This window comes from Cupressus sempervirens, chromosome 5, assembly GCF_028749045.1.
Source record: "Cupressus sempervirens isolate cs-2001-9-10 chromosome 5, ASM2874904v1, whole genome shotgun sequence".
In the NCBI taxonomy this organism is placed as follows: domain Eukaryota; kingdom Viridiplantae; phylum Streptophyta; class Pinopsida; order Cupressales; family Cupressaceae; genus Cupressus; species Cupressus sempervirens.
Window position 1 is genome coordinate 77800260 of NC_143122.1, and position 21825 is coordinate 77822084.

The window sequence follows — 21825 nt, forward strand, 5'->3', positions numbered from 1 at the left end:
TTTACAACTTATTACATTTTCTCCCCCGTAACATATATCTTTCTCCTTATCCAAAGTATGTATTCTCTATACATATATTTTTCTCCCCCCTTTTGACATTAAGGCCAAAGAATTATTCTATTTATTTACATGTTAATGCCAAAATGATATAGAAATTTTGAATGTACCTTGAGTATAATTGCCAAGGTCTTGTCCCAATCTTCTTGCAAGACCTTACTTTTATGTAGTGCAATTTGCACTTCTGTAGATAGCTCTATCATATGATCCGCTATGGAGAAGTTTTTATCATGGATCAGAGGTTTAGAATGTACAATGTGTTTCTACAGTACATCCATGTTAGGAAGAATCATATGTTGTATATCTACCAATGTAAATCTAATCCTTGCTTCTTCTCTAAGAAATTCTACTTGCATATCTGTCAAAAATCTTATCCACTTGAAATGTGTAGAACTTGAACTAGGGTTAAGTTGCAACTGTTGAGCACTAGCCTTGATATCTTCATCTATTTTGTACAATATGTCCTTTATTTCCTTGGTAAAATTAGAAACGTCACATAGCTTACCAGAAAGTGATGATACATTTGTACAAGATGTTTCTAGACAACAAAAAATTGTAGAAAGTTCTACTTGAAAAATAGAAATTTGTTGAGCAATGTGCTCCAAAACTTTATTCTCAAACTTCTTTTTTGCCTTCTACACTAGCTTATCCTACCCATTAGTATCTTCATTGAACCTTTCAACTGCCTTTGCTAGCTGATACAAAATTGGCTATGAAGAATCAATGTCTATACCTATGGCCTCTGCTAAAATGTTCTTTGCATCCTCAATAATTTTAAATTCCTTATCTGTCCTCTCTTAATCTTTGTTGTTTAGCTTTCTTCTAGGGGAGTTTTCCAAATGACTGCATTTGGTCTGGAGTGAGCTTGAAATCTCGTGCCTTCCATTCACCATGAACCAACATATCTGATCTTTGCTTTGCCTCGCTACTGCTGGATGCCATCTTCACTTGGTAGGGTTTGAGAGAATTTGAAATCTTTTGCTAACAATTTTTTCAAATCACTTGGATGATCTAAAGATCGCACTTTGCAATAGCTCTCGAGAATTTCACAGTAAGAATGCCTTCAATTCCATTCCTTTTATTAAAATTTTCCATAAATGCTCAGTACGGAAGGTAGATCAATTAACATCATGTTAATAGACTATCATCCACTTCTTTGCATTGAACACTCAACAAAGTCTTCGTGACTTGGTAATCATATGCGTCTTTATTGCTCCCAACCTCACTTAGTAGAGTCTGTGACTCAACCTCACTCGGTAGAGAAGGAAACTCAATAGATACTAGTACCCTTTTACTCAGTGATCCCCTTGTATCATAAATACAAATTTGGATCATTTTGTTCTTTCAATCTAGAATTATTTTGGATGTCTTCTTTGATAGCCTAGTTCTAGTTCTCCCTTGAGAACTTAAGTAGAAATGGTAGAGTCACCCAATTCTTAAGTGACTTGATCACCATTGCTTGGACTTGCATTCTCAGTAGACTTTAGAACCCATTGTTGTCTCATCTGTTTTTAGATGTTATCATCCTTTGCCTTCTTTTCATCTTCAATTCTACCAGTATTCATACAGTTCTTGGCAAGCTGACCAAGTTTTGTACAAATGAAACATCTTTTAGTAGTATCTCTTTTCCCCAAATGATGCTTTACACAATCCATTCCAATGTGTCCAAATTCTCCACAATAATGACATTTACACTAAATGTTGTAGTCCCAACCAAATATTGCATTCACAATATACTCTGCTGGATTCAATATCTTGGTTTTGCATTTTGATGACTTGTGTCCATGTTTCTTGCATTTATGACATTTTCCTTCAAATCTTGGTTTCTCTTTGCATTCATTAGCCTTATGACCATGCTGATTGCAATTGTAGCATTTTCCATTGCTCCAACATTTTTTTGATGTATGACCTATCTTTCTACAGTGATTGCAAGTAGGTCTTTGATTCTTTTGAGCTCCTTGCTTGGATGATTCTCCTTCTTCTATATATCCAATTCTTGCTTTTCCTTTTTGTCTATAAAGAACTTGCTCATTCAATTGATTCATGTCTTCTTGGAATTTCATCATTCTTTCATTGACTTGCCTTTCAGAGTCTACATCATTTTGCAATCTTTCATTTTTAGATCTTAGGCTCTTGATTACTTTATTTGCATTGGAGAGCTAATAAATAAGGTCTTCTTGCTGAAGGGATTGATTCTGGATTTCATTGTTCCTTCCTTCCATCTCTTCTTTTATCTTGTTCTTCTGCTCCATGACTTCACATAGCCTTACTAATTGAATTTCTTGTTCTCTTCTTAGTTTTCTTACTTCTTCTTGTAGGGAACTATTCTTTTCTAGGAGTTCTTTGGTTGCTTCATTGGCTTCATCTTGATTACTTGAATGAAACCTTTTCTTTAATGTAGAGATGATCATTCATTTGAATTGCAATTTCTTTTATTCTTTTTAGGGATTGAGAGAGTTGCTCCTTTTCTTTCTTGAGTTGGGCAATGGCCATTTCCAAATCTATCTTTTCATTTTCAATAGCTTTGTCAAGTCTAAATATCTCCATGGCTTTGATCTTTGCTCAAGTTGTTAAACTTTCTTCTAAGAACCACAATGCTCTGATACCAATTGTTGGAAATATTCTAGACTATCCTAGGTTATTGAGAGGGGAGGGGTGAATTAGTAACCTCTAAAACTTCAACAATTTAACTCTTAATCCAACTATCCAATTAGCATTTAATTCTTCACATATAATATGATCTAATTGCATGCATAAGAAACTGAAAATATGAAAGCATTCATAACACTTTAACACAAAGATTTGGTGACTCAGAAACCTTCCAAATAGAAAGTAAAATTGGGGTGGGGATGATACCTACAAGCTTTAGTACTGTAGTATAAAGTTGGCCTGTTAAGGCTTACATTGATCACTTTTGATGATTTTCCCTATTAGGAGCAATAAGGATTGCTAGGTCCACCTTGTGAAAGGACTTACAAACATACAATAAAGTATGCACTCGGTAAAGAGATTTGCAAAAGACTATTAGGTCTACCTTGTTAAAGGATTTGACTGATCCACCTATGAGGATGAAGCAATAGTTGATCTCTAACCTAAAACTTGGTTTGCTGAATGAGATTCCTTTAAGTACTAATCAGCTTGCTATGATAGATATCTCTTTGCTGCTCCTTATACTATTGTAGCCTTTGTAATTCGCTCTTTTCTGATTATATTTGATTACATTGCATACACATTCACATACTTACACCCTTGGATATGATACAATTCATTACATATATATCAATCCAATTATACAAATTACAAAGTCAGCCACAATACAAGTTTACACAAATATTACAAAGTTAGCTTAGGTGTAGATGCTTAGGTTCGAAAGATTGACTTGGTGAAGTTCTAATACTCGACATCCACTGTAAATGCTCGACATTGTCATGCACTCGATAGACCTAGAAGCTTGGTCCATACTAATCACTTCCAAGTAATCTTGAACTCGATCTACACTGGTGAATCGGTAGATACTATGAAACTCATCATATAAATTGAGTCTCTTGGTTTATATTGTATGAATCAATAAACACTATCTCCTTGAGCTCAATATAAATTGAGTCACTTGGTTAACACTGAGTAGCTCGGTTAACATTGGACTTGCATCACATAAATTGTGAACTCGATAAGCACTGAATAGCTCGGTTTGCACTGGTAAACATAGCATACAATGAGATGCACGGTTTACACTGCTGATCTTCACTATAACTATAACTGCTTGATAAACATTGGAATTTGTCCAAAGGACTCAGTAGCAACTGTAGAACTTGGTGGTAATTGAAATGCTTGGCAAACATTTTTAACTATACAATAAGCTCAGTAGCTATTTACAATTTGAATAAGTGTATGTCACTAATAACAAACTTGACTGATATATCAACAATTTTTCAACCTATTAATGACCCAGGCATTTTTATTTTTAGTGTACATAACTCAAATTTGAATCCTTCGTTGACGCTCTTTTAGTTGTGCCAAAAACATAATAGAAAATTTTGGATTAGATACTTAGGATGTTTTGATTGGGCTCCAAGTGAAATTTCTTGTTCATACTACAAAAACATATAATTTATGGACTTATTTCTCTTTGTTCTTCTTTTCAATGTATCTGACTATGTTGAGTTTATGTATCAGTTGAACAATAATAATATGGATTCCAAAAATAAGGCCTTTTTTGGTGATGGTAGTGTAAACCTATGACTATAATTTGGAGGGCTTGTTATTAGTAATAGAATTACAAATTCACATTCAGTCCCATGCCAATGTTACATATAGTTTTGGATTGATTTTGGATTGATTGAGAGAAAACAAAAGAGTACTGAGGAATTTTCAAAACAAATTGTGAGTTTTATTCATAGACAACAATGGTTTGATATATTAAGATATAAAATTTGTTGAACAATTAAATTTCATCCTGAATGCTTAGTCTAGTCAATTGTACTTTTGAGGGTCTCCTCTAACAAATCAAATTAGAACATGGAAAGAACTCACCATCTAGTTTTAATGTAACAATAAATTAAATTAGCATTTTCTTCTTATATTTCTTTTTACTTCACCTAATATAAATGTATGGTTCTACTTTGTAATCTTAATCATTTATATAATTTAAATAACATAAATATTATTTACATGATTTAACAATTAATAATGAATTGATATTTATATTGATAAATATTTAAAAAATATATATGATATAATATATCTATTTTTTAAGGATGGTTTAATAAACTCTATGAAAAATATAAAGTTAATTATGATACATTATGATAAGGTGAGTTATATTTTATGTAAAGTAGGTCATTTTTATAATAAATTAACATTTATATTAATGATTACTTAAAGAGTTTATTTAATAATATAATACAGAAGACCATTTTTCGGTTGAAAGTTACATTGGATTATCTATTATGTTGGATGGAATAATTTATTTTGAGTTGAGATGATGCCAAAGTTACTATTTTTACATCTAGATGATTATTTTCATGGCCACACTTTACACATTATTAGTTCATGGTATTACAATATTGTTTGTGTCAATATACTAATAAAATGTTGATTATTTTTATTATATTTTTAGTAAGACTAACATTATAAGTGTGTTGTGGTCTTTGTCAAATTTATAATATGTTGTACAAATTTTGGAGAGCAAGGTTTTGGTCTCAAAATAGTTTTCCCTAAATAAGCTATGTATTATTGATTTCATCGTTAGTTTAGAGTTCTATATCTCTTTACTTATAGTAATACCATGGATCAATTTTAGAATTATTTATATAATATTTAAAAATACATTATTATTTTTTCTTAGAAAGTTTCACCAAAGAGAAATTCAACTAAATCTAGTTATTAGACATACATTTATGTGTAAACAAATAGAGTAGATAAACAAATTGTATTTGGAAGACCAACACTCTTTAATAGACTCAAGATGAATTTTTGGATATGAATGAGAGGAAAGTTATATTTTTAATAAAGAATTTAAGATAAAATTCTAAGTGACAAATGGTAAAAAAAAATTGGTCATTTAAAGAGTAGCATGATTGTACAAATGAGCCAATTATGAATCAAAGAGCTAAAACATTATAAACTATTAGTACATATGATAAATCTTGTACCTTCAGTATGGGTACCTATATTTATTCCATTTCTACTATATTGAATCTACATTACATTAATACAATTAACTAGAACTTTGATCTTAGCTAACTATTAGAATTCCACTTTAATTCAATTGATACCCTTTTGTACTAATAGAAGTCATCATTTGTCCCTTAAAATTTCATCATCATAGTAGAAAATTACATTTTCCATAGTATGAAAGGATGCAATCTAAATAAAGTGTGGAGTGCCTTAATGCAACCAAAAGAAAACATATTGATAGGAACACATTAAGAAATTTTTGAATTAAACTTTTTAATTTGATATATAATAATAGTTGATTTTTATCCTAAATGCAAATTACAAGGATGATATTAACAGCAAAGTGTTGAACATACATATGAAAGACAAATTACAATACATAGTTGATCTTTTTGGTAAGATTTTCTTTGTCTATCTTGCTCACTTTCACCTCATAGTGAATGTTTAGTCAAGTTGAATGCTCTTTTGAGGGTCTCCTACCACAATTTAAAGTAGAAAAAAGAAAGAGCTCACTATCTAATTTTTATATAAAATATACATATTTGTTGATAACTTTTAGAAATAATATTTTTGAATGTGACATCTCATAACAATGAATTAAAAAAAATATTTTTTAATGAAGTTGGTCATTCTTATAATAAATATTAATATAATTTATGGTTATTAAAACAATTTACTTAATAATATAATATGGAAGGTATTCTATAGTTGGAGGTTGTTTTGGACATAGGACATAAGCATTATGTTAGATGCACTAATTTTTTTTGAATTGTGAGAAGGTTAAAAGTTACTATTTTTATATTTAGATGATTATTTTTCTGGTTATTTTTTATATTTTGTTAGTTCATGATTTTACATTATTATTTATGTTATCTTGTAGTATATTTGTTTATATATCAAGAAACTATTGGATAATAGAACAAGATATGTTGAATCTCTAGGTAATTATAGTAATGAAATGTTGGGAGAATGATTTCTTGAAGACTATTTATATTATATTCATATAAAGACTTGTATTAGTAGTGCATTGCGATCTTTGTCAAATTTATAATATATTGTGTAAATTTTGAAGAACAAAATTTTGATCCTAAAATATATTTTCCCTATATAAAATATATATTGTTGATTTAATAGTTATTTTAAACTTTCATACATTTCTCTACTTATCACAATAACTTTGATCAATTTTCAAAGTTATCTATATAATTTAAAAAAAAAAATCTATAAATTTCTTTCCTCACAATTCTTCATCAAAGAGACTTTGAACTAAATCTAATTATTAAACATAGATTTGTCAAACATTTTTTTAACCTATAACTATTTGAAGATAATACTTTAATAATAACTATTAGAAATTAAAAAATTAAAAAATATAATTATATAACTATAATAATAATATATTTAATTTAAGATAAATGATGAGAATTTAAAATTAATATTTTGTTAATTTTGAAATGTATGTAATAATTTCAATGTATTGTACATATGTTTTTATATAATTATTTGTTTAGATTCTAAATTAGTTTTATAAGGAAAGCTTGGAATTATGTCAGGAACTATTTATTTTTAAGATTAATACAAAAGCAGGTTTTGAGGGGACCCGAAACCCCTTACAAAAACATAAGATATACGAGAAGGATCACCAAGTTTTACAAGGATCTAAAACTTGAAGTTCACAAAAAAGCATCAAAAAGCTAGGTTTTATAAGGACCTGAAACTAGAAAAGTTTTAAACAAAGTACTAACTTAGGTTTTACAAGGACTTGAAACTAGAGTTAAAACTATAAAAAGTTGGAAATGATAAAAACTAGGAAACCAGAACCAACAATTTGACCAAAGACCAAATAACTACAAATAGACCAACAACCAAATTAGCTCTTTAACTTAGCTAATTCCTTGCCAACCTTTGTTGTACTCTAAAGGATATCTTTCGCAACATAATTAGGAGCCTCAATAGCCACCTTCTCTGTACTTTGTCTCATTCTTTTTCTTGGTCCACCAGGAATCTTGGCCACCACAACATTAGGAGACATGATCTCCTCGTTACCTTTTCCCCTTAAACTGGCAACCGCGACACATAAGCTGGAAGTAACCATCTCCATTTTTCACCCACTGTCTTTGACCAGTTGTTGACTTCTATTTCATACTCTTTTAAGTTTGTATTCCCAACTTGATTTTCCAATTGGGTTCTCTTAATTATTTCTTCTTCTAGTTTTTTCTACATTTCACTTGTTTTATTCTTTAGCATAGTTATTCGTTATAGAGCCATGAGTCCAGTTGGAGGGAAGCATCCACTTTCAACTTGGCTTTATGAACAAAAGAAAGCTTGAATGAGTTAGTTTCATCTCTGGTCTCATCACCTGACTTTTTACCAGAGTCATTGGTAATGTCCTGTTTTTCCTTGAGATGGAGTTGATTCTTAGAATTTCTACCCTTTTCTTCCATTATCTCCCTTTGGTTCTCTTTATCCAAGAATTGATCTTTAATGACAAGGGCTTTTCCTTTATCAATCCTTTGAGTTTTTATATCCTTTAGACTCTTAACATCAGAAAAATCTTTTTTTGCGGGTGTAGGTTGATCACTCTGGTTCCCCTCAATCTACTCTGAGGCTTCAAATATATTTTTTGACTCCACATTCTTATCTTTACTACTCTCCCCCTCATGCTTAACTGTCGTGATACCTTGCTTCCAGAGTATCCACCTAGATTAGAGCTCAAGTCCCTTATTTTCATATTATCCTCTTCATCTCCAGTTTTCTCAAAGTTTGTATTTTTCTCAATAATTTTCTTCTTTTTCTCTCTCTTAATATCCTTCTTAGAATTCTCTCTATCACTAAAACCCTCCTTAGTTTTAACCTTAATTTTCTTAGCACTGATCTTTTGATGAGACTCACTACCAAGAGATTTACACTTCTTCTCTATAATAGGAGAGGGTTTAACTGCATTATTTTTATAGTAATTTTCAATTAATAAAATAAGCCCCTTATGGAGCACTGGTCTAGACCCCTTCCTATGGGCCTGAAGACTATGAAGAAGAGAGAACTTCAAACAAAAAGGGAAATGCATCCTATCTTTATATCGGAAATGGATTAAAAATATGAAGTGAAATTTATGTACCCTTTTCGATCTTCCATTAGGAATGAAGTATTCACGAATGCAAGAGAAGACATCTTGCCATACAGCCTTGAGTTGGTCCAAGTCATAGAAATCCCCATTCTTCACCATCCTTTTCTCCTCATCATCATGTTTTCAGAAATTTCTTGAATGATGCATTTAAAATATTAGTTTCCTTTTTGAATTTAAAAGCCCCCCATAGGGAGACCAGTGATCTCTACAATGAATTCCTCTATCAAATTCACTATAACTCCATACATCGTAACCCTTTCTTCAGTCTAGTTCCTAAAGAGGTACTTAGTGATATGGGGCTTGTATCCATGTAACTTCTTAATATACTTTGTCACTTTGCCCTTGGATAGAATTTCCCACATCATAGATTTTTCCTTCCACTCCTTGTAGGTCGTCGGCTCTTGTTTCCTCGACTCTCCACAAATCCAATAACCTATTGTACAATTTTTAAAGAAAAAATAACATTAACTGAGAACAAGGTATGTTTAATCTCAAGAAAATGATTTACCCTTGAAACGTGTCAAGTACTTTCAATAATGACACAATAGTACCTCATTGAGATACGCAAACAATCTGCAATAAAGCCATCACTTATTATAATAAATTTCTCAATCTTATGTAATCTTTCCTTCAGTGGAATTATTCATATCATTATTAATAATCACCACCAACTCACTCTCCTTGCTGAGGTAATCATGCCAAATCATCTTTGCATCCCTGTAAACTGCTTTATTCACAATCCAGTCAACAACTTTATTGCCTTCATGAAATATGTGGGTTATATTAACTTTGTCAATTTTTTTAATAAGATCTTTAATTTTCAGAATGCTACCATAAATACTCCATGTGGTTGTACTCTTGTGATTCAACATATTGACAATATTAAGAGAATATCCTTCCAGCCATAAATTCCTATAACTAGATTCCACCACCAACCTAACAGTATACAGAGCTGTGGTAGCCTCAGCTTTAATGAATAGTAGAATAACCACTAGGAACAACGACAACATCCAAGACTCTACTATAATGGTCTCTCAATATTCCACCACACCCTGCTTTTCCAAGATTCCCTTTAGCTGAATCATTAACATTTTCTTTCAACCAACCCACTGGAGGAGATCTCCATTTTAGATAAATTATTGTCTCTAGTCATCTTGTTTAGCTTGAGTTCCTATACCATTCATGGGATTTCTAATTTGGGCTTCATCACTATTTTTGTTCTGAGATTTAAAATGATCTTTAATGGCTATGATAATACTTTGATCCACAACCCACTTAGGAGTTTCTTTATTTCTAAAAATTCTATGGTTCTTTTCTTTCCAAATACCCTAACAAAGATGGGGAAGAGAGATCTTCCAGAGAAATCCAATTTTAGCTCCCTTAATAGGACAAATCCAATTCTTAAAGCATTCATCAATATTATCAGGCCAAATCCACCAAGTATTCCAATATCAAAGGAGGTATCCCTAGACATTCTGGTTATATCTACAATTCAAAAAAAAGTGATTCCTATCTTCCAAATCCATCTTACAAAGACAACATCTATTCACCAGATAAATACCTCTTTTTTGCAGATTATCCAGGGTTAAAATTTTATTTTGAAGCAAAATCTAGAAGAAAATATTAATTTTACTAATGAGATCCTTAGTCCAAGCTTTAGCCCACATAGGGGAATTTCCCTTATCCTTACTTTTAAACACAAAAGAGACCTTAAAGCATCCACTAGATTCAATCCCCCACACAGTTAAATCCTCTTGATTAGGATAAAGGCTACAAGTATTACAAGAAATTTGGATGCTGGAAAAACTTTGATTAATCTTAGCAATGTTAACCCAACCATTATTAGACCAATAATTCTCCACATATTCTCCATAAACCTGTTTACATCTTTCTATAGCTACCATATCCACAAAATCATCAACCAAAGGATGATCCAAGAGCCACTCATCTTCCCAAAATTTGATTTTAAATCCATTACCAACTTTCCACTTACAACCTTTATTCAATATATGTTTGGCACCTTGGACAACAGCCCATATAGTAGAAGAACTTTGGATAATATGGTAGGATAAGAAATTAGAAATAGAGGAAGCATTAAAAAGATACTTATGTTTCCATTTATATAACTCCATTCCTTATCATCATGATACACTCTTCACCCTTGTTTGGCCAATAAAGCTTTATTAATACTTCTGATAGATATGATACCCAATTCTCCATCCATCTTAGGTTTACAGACCTTTTCCCAAGCTATGAGAGCCAATCTCTTTTTTTCCTTAGATCTAGACCATAAATAGTTCCTTTAAATTTTATCAATAACATCCACAAATATAGCTAGAATCCTAAAAATACTTAGAGCATAAGTTGGGAGGCTTTGAATATAAGCTTTAAGAAGAATTACTTTACCAACTTGACTCAACATGATACCTTTCCATCCAACTAATTTCTTATTGAATTTATTGACTAGATCCTCCCAAAAGGTATCAAAAGAAACAAGCCCCAGAGGAAGGTCTAAGTAAGTACTTGGTAAAGAAACAATAGAACACCCAATAATATTAGCAATTTTCCTTTGTCTATGATTAGGAGTGTTGATAAAAAAAAGAGAGCTCTTATCCCAATTTATCAACTACCCAAAGACAATAGAATAAAGATTCAGAGATTTTTTTAGACTTCTATCCTCCCTAACATCAACTTTTCCTAAGAAAATAGTATCATCTACAAATTGTTCATGAGAGAAAATAAGTGGATGAGAAGTTGATCTCACCCCTTGATTTTCCCCTCTCAAAATCATCTTCCCAATATACCTACCCAAACTATCAGCCATAATAGTAAAGAGGATAGGAGAAATAGGATCACCCTACCTCAGACCCCTAGAAGGCGCAAAAAAATCATAAGAACTCCCATTGACTAAAACTGCTAAAGAAGAGGTAGATACAGGCTAAAAAATTAGCTTAATAACATAATCATTAAATCCAAAAGAACATAAGACCTTTTGAAGAAAACTCCATTTAACTCTATCCTATGCTTTAACAATGTCCACTTTCATAATAAAACCTTGGTTGTTGGATAGAGATAAAGAATGGATGTTTTCATGGACTGAAATGATTGAGTTCAAGATTTTCCTTCCATGAATAAAAGCATTCTTTCCTTCAGAGATAAGGTTTGGAAGAATACCCAATAACCTCAAAGTTAAAACTTTAGAAATGATTTTGTAAATCGACTTACAGAGACTAATAGGCCTAAACTGATCAGAGGAACTAGCTCCATGCTTCTTTGGTACGAGACAAAGAAAAGTAGAATTAACCTCCTTAAGCATTCATTTAGCTCCAAAAAATTCTTTAATTGCATCACAAAAATCTTTACCTACTAACTTTCACTCTTTTTGAAAGAAGAACATAGGAAACGCATTCGGTCCTGAGGATTCATCTCCTTCAAAAGAACAAACTACTTTATAAATTTCCTCTCTTTTGGGAATAGCTATCAACATTTTGTTCTACTCACTAGAGACCACATGAGGAATAACTTCAAGAAGCTCATGCAGCCTACTACCATCCACATTTCGGTTAGAAGTCAGAAGAGAAGAAAAGTAGGATAACATTTCATTAGAAATCTCAATTTCATTAGTAATTTTCTCTCTCCCATTTGAAAGGCCTGAAATTAGGTTCTTAGTTCTATGGTTCATAGTAGTAAGACAAAAAAACTTGGTGTTTCTATCTCCTTCTTCCAACCGAATGGATCTAAATCTCTGCCTCCAAAACATTTCCTCTTTAGAAATGGTATCATGGTATTCAACCAGCTTCTCATTCTCTTCTTTAACCAACTCCCTTGAATAAACTTCTTGTTGAATTTGATCTTGGATGGTTTTTAGATTATCCTTCAGATTTGATTTATTCTCAAATATATTCCCAAAAGACTTCTTATTCCATTCTCTAACTCTTCTTTTAACATTCTTAAGTTTTGAAGCAACTCAAAATTGAGTTGTACCTTCAATATTAATATTCCACCATTTTGCCAACAAAACCTCAAAATTAGGGTGTTGCATCCACATTTTCTCAAATCTGAATGGGAAATTCTTCCTTCCTTGAATAGCTTCATCCTTGAAAAAGAGAGGAAAATGGTCAGAAGCAATCTTCTATATTGCATTAAGAGTACAAACAAAATCTTTGGTCCAATCTAGAGAAATTAGAACTCTATCCCAAGCGAGCTTGAATACACTCATTTCTCACTCTTTTAATACTCTAGGTAAATTCAATCCCTTATCCAAATCCATCAAACCTTCTTTATTAATAAAATCCATAAGATCCAGCTTTCCTTCCAATTAACTCAAATTTCCCCCTTTTTTTCATGTTCATAGAGAGGAACGTTAAAATCCCCTAGAAATAACTATTTTCCATTATAATATAAGCTCTTAAGCTTAGAAAGAAAGTCTCATAACATTTTTCTAGAATTTTTGTTATTAGGAGCGTACACATTAACTACATACCAATTTTTATCTAGAGATAAAGTATGGATCTTAATGGCAATGAAGTGCTTATTGGCATCCATTAGGGTACCAGAAAACATAGAATTCATCCACATTATCAAAGTACCACGTGATGCTCCTTTAGCACTACTAGCCATTAGACAATAGTTTTTGAATGATTTCAAATCCTCTGCTTTACCTATGTCCATTTTTGTTTCCTGGATCACCATTATATCAAGTTTATGCTCTCTAATAAATTATGTCAAGAAATATAAATTATTAACAAGGACTTCCATGATGATAATCAACTTAATGGTGAAAGATCCATTTGGTGGAACTTGCACTTAGCTACCAAACCTCTCGCCCTCTCCCAAGGTTGCTCTACTAGATACTGGTCCAATTTGGGCATCTCTCAGTTGGCTGACATCTTTGAGCATGATAGATTAATAAGTTGGAATGAACTTAGAAGCAATTTTGATATCCCAACCTCCCAAAAAAAACTTATAATATGATTCTTAAAGCTACCAATGACTTACCCACTATCTATCATGTGGACTCTCATAGACACTTAAATTGTAATGACTTGATGGGACCATTTTATCCAAAACCAAAGCTAAAAACATATATAAAGTGATTTGATATAATGATGCCATTATTGACCATGCCAATTTTGTTTGGTACTCCTCTCTGGACATTTTCTCTTGGAAGAATTATTTTAGTATATTGTGGAAAGGCTCTATTGAACCTAAAAAAAATGCTTTAAATTGTTGTTGTTTCTTGACAGACTCCCAATTAGAAAAGAAAACTTTGTTGCTTATTACTGTAACTTATGTAGACTACCTAAAACTGGAAGACACATTCTCTTTGACTATATTTTTGCTAAAGAAATTTGGCATATGTTTGGTATCTCTTATCCTATGACTGTTAATATTCTTGAAATTATTACTGGGCATATTGATGAGCTAAAAAAAGATACTAATATTTTTTGGAACATTCTCTCTTCTAATATCTTATGAAAGATTTGGAAATGTAGAAACAAGGAAAGGTATCAAAATAACACCAAAGTTCTTACTAAGTTTTTTTTGAAAACTCACTTATTTTAAAATCTTCTTGCAGGTTCATACCGTAATGCTAATTGACAAGGAAAAGCTAAAAAGTTTCTTGGTCTTTGAAATTTGAGGAAGAATATGGATAACCTATAGATGTTCAAGACTGTCAAGAAGCTTAACTAGGAGGTTAAGAGAAATAAAAACTCCAAAAAGGATTGAATCCTCATGCTAGCACACATACTTGAGAATAAAAACAGTGTGTGGATGGAGGGAGCTATGGAGTGGACTGCCTGGGTTGACACCCATAATGATTTCCTACATTAGTCTCTTAGATCTCTCTTTTGTGTCTATGCATAGGACTCTATGATTTGTGGATATCATGATACTTTTGTTGTGAGGATGGGCCTTCTTTTTTGTACATTTTGATGTAATGGGATTTTTTTTCTTTTCCTGGCAATCCCCTTATATATAACATTACAAAAAAAATAGTTTTTTAAGTTATAATTTTTAAATTAATATAATTTAACAATGTTTTAAGTAAAATATTAAATGTTATAAATATTTTTATATTTATTAATAATAATACAAGTTGAATATTTATATTTATATTAAGCATAAATATTTATATCTTAGTTGTAATCTAAAAATTAATATATGTAGTTCATTTTATTGTGATAAAGGTTCTTGTTTAATCAAATGTGTTAAGCCTCTATGGGTAATTTCTACTAATCTAGTGGAGATAGAGGCTCTAATTGAAGGTTTGAATATCAACAAAGAATTGCACATTAATAAACTTGTTATAGAAGGTGACCACAAATTATCTTAAATGCATTAAAGAAAAGGAAAACTTCTAATTGGATTGTGAACTCTAAACTTGAATATTTATCAGTCACAGTTGATAAATTTGAAGAAATAAACATAAAACATCTATACCAAGAAGGAAATAAAGACACTGATAACCTTCTAAACAAAGGTGTAGACGGAGAGGACCTTTCACTTAGCTTATCTAGCTGACAAACTGATCTTAGATTCCATATCTAGATCTTATATAGTTTTAATTCATAATCTATAGTCATTAGATTGTAAAACTAGTCAAATTTGATATAATAATAAAGGTATAAAAATGAATAATATAATTACAACTAGGTTGGATATAAAGTAACTGATTAGATAGATGAAAAACACCAAGATACTAATTTTCTTAATTGTAGTGACCAACTAAATTCATCATCGTAAAGTAGAAATCAATTACAATAATATTCATGAGAATTTCAAATTAAGAGAACTAATTAGTAAGGGTAGTACATATTCTCATAATAATAATAATGGGTCTATTAATTATAGTGTGACTTAAACAACTCAATTAAGAGGAAAAAGTAAAGTTTAAAACACTTTGTCATCTTGATAGAGATCATAAGGAGCATCCCCTTAGAAACAATAGAAATGTTGATTTCCTTTTAACATCCTAATAATACACATGAATCGTTAAGATAAATATTTATTCTCAATTTAGATAAAATATTCACTGATTATTACTAACAATGATTTTGGTCATAGAGGGAGTGTGCGCAGGATAAATGAAGCAAAGTAGCAAGAAGAATACCTAGTGAAAGTGAAACTACATAGATAAATAAAAATAATCTAAATTTTGTAAATGAGGAACAATCCTCATAATCTCACCATTTCTACATAAATATGGGAACACCTTTATATATTTTTTGTATATTTAGCGGACGTAAGTCCCCGGTTAAGATTGAAGGTTTCTATTCACTCCATTCTTTTCTATCAGTGCCCACTTGAAATGGACACTAAACAAAAGGAATCTTGTATAAATTTTATTAACTAATAATAAAATCTTGACCCCACCATTTACCAATATAAAGAAAAAATGTAATTCATATCTATACTTGCATCTTAAACAAGTGCCACTTAGTGGCTTATTACTAGCCTTTTAAGTAGTATTAGTTTTAATTTTGATAGTAAGTTTAATTATATATATTAAAATTGTTAGTGTTTACTTATATAAGTAACAAATTTATCTCACATAAGTTTCATAGATTAATATATATGATATAAGTAAAATAATGATTTTATTGTTTCACTTTATAAAAAAATTCAAATATTTTTTAGTTTATAGTCATTATAATATTAATTATAATAGTACTATAGTATATAGTATTAAAAAAATAACATGTGCAATTTAGTTTTAAAATTATTTAATAAATTTGATATTAGTAGTGGATGAATGAAATTTCCACAATATATTTGTCAATTCAAACATTTATAAATATAATTTTAAAATTCTCAATTTTGTATATATATATAATTGAATTCAATAATTAGATAAATATAAATATATAATTTTTGTTCCTTTGAAATATAATTGTGAATTGTTTCACGATGGAGTGAGTTAAAATATAGTTTATAAAACATAATATTTCACAAAGCTACAATCTACATATAAGACCTCAAATGATTCATATATTTAAAATTTATATTTAATTATTAAGTACAACTTACAAAATGCGATTCAACATTTTTTTAAAAAACTTTAAAAATAACAATTTTGTAATTTTTACGCTGAGAGGCGTTCTATACAATCACAGCACAAATACCCAGCACAAGAATATGCCAAAAAAGATTCTCCATAAATAAAAAAAGAATTAGGAGCAGTTACAAACTTCCAAATTAAATATTAAAAAAGAATTTTTGAAATAATAGCTGGCCGAAATAATAGGCCCGAAATAATAGGGCCCGAAAAAGTAGGGCCTGAAAAAATAGGGACCAAAAAATAAGGGCGAAATAATTTCAATATGATTTTTTTTTTTGTTAAATATAATTTTGCATGCACATTCATGCTTTTTTTGTGGGGAGTAGGGGAATTTGAAACAAATTAGTGGAATGTGAAGAGACGTCTGTTGGGGGATATGAGGAGCCTCTCAAAAGTTATAAAACTAAGGCTTCTCATTTCATTTTCATTTTATGTTTTTGCAGGAAGGAAGAGGTGGAGGTTATTGGAGGATTAGATTGGAGTTTTTGAATAGGAGTAGATTGAAGTTTTGGAGTAACATTTTTGCAGGTGAGATTTCTATTTTTTATTTACATTTTCATTTCGATTTAGATGTAGATGTAAACTGAAATTCAAAATTAGTTATAATATTCTACTTTGATTTAGATTTCAATTTTAATTAATTTCATTTAGATTTAGAATTCTATTCATAACTATTTAGACTTGCATTTAATAGTTTAGTCTTGCATGTTTGATTTAGATTTAGATTTGTATTCAAAATCTATTTGATTTGTATATTTTATAATACTTTTCATTTATATATTTTAAAAGTGCATGTTTCAAATTAGTTTTATATTTGCATGTTTCATATTAGTTTTAGATTTTCATATTTCAATAGTTTTGGTTTGCATGTTTTAGATTTATATGTTTCACAATAGTTTTACATTTGCATGTTTTTAAGTATTTATATTTTCATGTTTCAAAGCATAATTTTATCATTAATCTAGATGAGAATGCCACCATATCAATACAATTTATATTTTATTAAAGGTAATGATTTATTTAAATAGATAAATCATATATTTAGTATATATTTTATCATTATTGAATTATAAAATAAAATAATTTTTTTGAAATAATAGCTAGCCAAAATAATATTAAGCCAAATGGATGCCGAAATAATAGGACCTAAAAAAATAAGGCCAAAAAAATAGAATCCAAGAAAATAGGGCTAAAATAACTTAATTAAAATTTTAAATATAAAACATTTTCTTTTTGTTAAATATATTTTTGCATGCACATTCATGCTTTTTTTTTGTGAGTGGAAGAATTTGAAACAAATTCATGGAATGTCAAAAGACATCTATTGGGGGATCTGAGGGTTCTCTCATAAATTATGAAACAAAGGCTCCTCATTTCATTTTCATTTTGTATTTTTGCAGGGAGGAAGAGATGGAGATTATTGGAGCAATTAGAGTTTTTGAACAGGAGTAGATTAAAGTTTCATATAGTTTAGCCTTGTATGTTTGATTTAGATTTAGGATTCAAAAACTATTTGATTTAGATACTTGATAATACATTTCTTTTGCAGATTTTTAATGTGCATGTTTCAATTTAGTTTTACATTTTCATGTTTTACATTAGTTTTAGATTTGCATATTTCAAAATACTTTTGGTTTCCATGTTTTAGATTTGTATGTTTCATAATAGTTTTATATTTGCATGTTTCAAAATATTTATATTTTTAATGTTTCATAATTAAATTTAATCGTTGATGTGGACAAGAAGGTCACCTTATCAATAAAATTTGTATTTTATTAAAGTTAGTGATTAATTTAAAATAAACGAATCATATATTTAGTTTATATTGTCATTATTTAATTAAATTATATATGTGTTTTATTTAAATATTTTTCATATTATATATAGATTTTTATTAATATTTATGTTTGTAATGTTTGAAAAGTGGAAGACAATGCCACCATATTTCAAACATTACAATCTAACTATTTCATTTGAAATAGTTTTGATTTTTATTTATGTTATTTTTAACGTTATTCGTTTGAAAGAATTTATGTTAACTATTAATACTTTTTCATTATGATTATTTCCATATGTTGATTTTTGTTTATAAGTTTGCAGGTTACTATTTGAGTTATGGATACCTCAAATAGAGAATCAAACATTATTGGATACTAGAGCCTAACTACTTCAATTATCTCAGATGATTTCTTCGAGATTGAGTTTGACAAATGCCTACAAATAATTAAAGAGGCGCACACAACTATAATTAAAGTTGTAAAGAAGCAATATTTCCAATTAACTATGTTGAGGAAATGGAAGAAATGCATATGGAAGATGCATAAAAATTTCTGTGTGACACATCTACAAAAGTGGATGGGTTTCCCTCAATGATGAAAGAAGTATTTCACAATCATTGTTCAAATAAAGGTCTCAAAAGAATCCTAATCATTGAAGAATGTGATATGTATTTACACCATCACAGATATATTTTTTGTATATAGTTCATTCTTGTCTCCGGTTTCAAATTTTTACTTCTAATTAGTTGTATTGGCAATTTTATTTCCCCATTGTTCAATGTAACTTTCATGGAGAAGAGAACAAGACAAAATAAATTTATTATTGTACGAGAAATTTCTTCAATGGATGTGGCTACTAAATATATTAATTAAGAAAAAAAATCATAAGTCTAAATAGATTCCTTAATGATAGGGAGATTTATTGATTACAATTCTTAATCATTGCAAAAAAAAATTACATTAGCATTATTAAAAATTCAACAATATATAATGTTCTCACATCATCATGGAGAAATGATTTTCATAAAATTGACTCTTATATATTCTTTCACACTTTTAACATCATTTGAATTGCTGTCTTGGGACTTATAACTTCCCTTTCATGAATTAATTTTTCCACTATTTGAGTCATTTGTATAACATATATCCCAAATTTGACCATAGTTGTACTCCAACACTACACCTAAATCTCATACTTCTCTTAACCCTGTCCCTTATTTTAGTGTAACATTTAACCACTTATTAACCCTAACCATAACACTGAGTGTCATATAAATGAAATTGTAAACCTTGGATCCTAACTTTAATTCTTACTCTATATATGATTGTACTAATCATTTAGTAAATTATATACCTTAGCCTAACCCTATATGTACAAGTATCTAGAAATAATATTATATTTTTTTATAAGTGATAATATGTATATACACACACCCACAGAGAGAGAGAGAGAGAGAGAGAGAGAGAGAGAGAGAGAGAGAGCATATCTGTAGACAAGAATGAGCTCATATTATGTTTCTTATAGAGGCATGTTTTATGTAGAGAGAGAAAAAGAGATTATGAGGTGTATCTAGAGAGCAGGCAGAGAGAGAGAGAGAGAGAGAGAGAGGGTATATTTAGATAGTGGGGGGATATATTAATGGGTGTAGTTAGAGAGAGAGGGGGGAGGGATTATATTATTAAAAAGGTTAATAACTTGTATCACAATAGCACTAATCATGGGCACTATAATAGAACTAACCCAAATTAAAATTTAACCTATCAGTTATCCTAACACCAAGGTAAAGTGTAATAATAGCACTAGCATCAGCTATAATATGATTAGTAACCCAAAAATTATCTTAATCACAATAATAACACAAACCCTAACTCTAACTCTAACTAGATAATTCTAATTTTAACCCTAACCCTAACTCTAACTATAGCTCTATCTCTAACTTTAATTCTCCCCCTATCCCTAACCTTAACCCTTTATAATCCTAAATCTAATGCTAATTCTAACCCTAACCCTAATTCTAGCCCTAACCCTAAGCCTTACTATAACTCTAATCCTAACTCTAATTCTGACTCTAATGCTAATTCTAACCCTAAATCTAACCCTAATTTTAACCCATATTCTAACTCTAACCCTAACTCTAACTCCAACTCTATCTCTAACCCTAACCCTAACCCTACCCCTAATTCTAACCCTAACTCTAACTCTAACTCTAACTCTAACCCTCACTATAATTATAACTCTAACTCTAATTATAACCCTAACACTAACCCTAACTCTAACACTAACTCTAACCCTAATCCTACCCATAATCCTAATCCTAACACTATATATAATGCTAATCTTAACCCTAACACTATATGTAACTCTAACTCTAATCCTAACCCTAATTATAATCATAAACCCAATCCTAATTCTAACCCTAACTTTAACTCTAAACCTAAATCTAACCCTTAATCTAACCCTAACTCCAGCCCTAACCCTAAATCTGACCCTAACCCCAACTCTATCTCCAACTTTAACTCTAACTTGATCCCTGACTCTAACTCTAATTCTAACCCTAACTCTAACCCTAACCCTAACCCTAGCCTCAATTCTAGCCCCAATTCTAATCCTAACACTAACACTAACTCTAAAACTAACACTAATTATAACCCTAACCCTAATGCTAACACTAACTCTAACCATAACCCTTATGCTAACCATAATCCTAGCCCTAATTCTAACCCTACCTCTAACTCCAACTCTTGCTCTAATTCTAATTCTAACTCTAACTCTAGCTCAAATTCTACCTCTAAATCTAACCCTAACCCTAACCCTAATTCTAACCCTAACTTTATTTGTAGCCCTAATTCTAGCCCTAACCCTAATTGTTACCCTTACCCTAACTCTAGCTCTAACTCAATCTGTAACCCTAATTATATTTGTAACCCTAATTCTAACCCTAACCCTAATTCTAACTCTAACTCTAATTCTAACTCTAATTCTACCCCTAATCCTAATCCAAACCTATATAACCCTAACTATAACTATGTTCCTAACTCTAACCCTAACTATAACTCTAACTCTAATTCTTAACCTAACCCTAACCCTAACCCTAATTCTAACCCTAGCTCTAACACTAATGCTAATT

General features: G+C 30.3%; 1 long non-coding RNA gene across 1 annotated transcript in view; it reads left to right on the forward strand.

Annotated features, from left to right (window-relative positions):
- The window catches only part of LOC149554633 (uncharacterized), a 56271-nt gene extending 41446 nt beyond the window's left edge, over positions 1 to 14825 (forward strand). The window contains exon 2 of the long non-coding RNA XR_016365239.1: positions 14436 to 14825. This is a non-coding gene — a long non-coding RNA (uncharacterized LOC149554633). The remainder of the gene's footprint in view (positions 1 to 14435) is intronic.
- The last annotated feature ends 7000 nt before the right edge of the window (positions 14826 to 21825 follow it).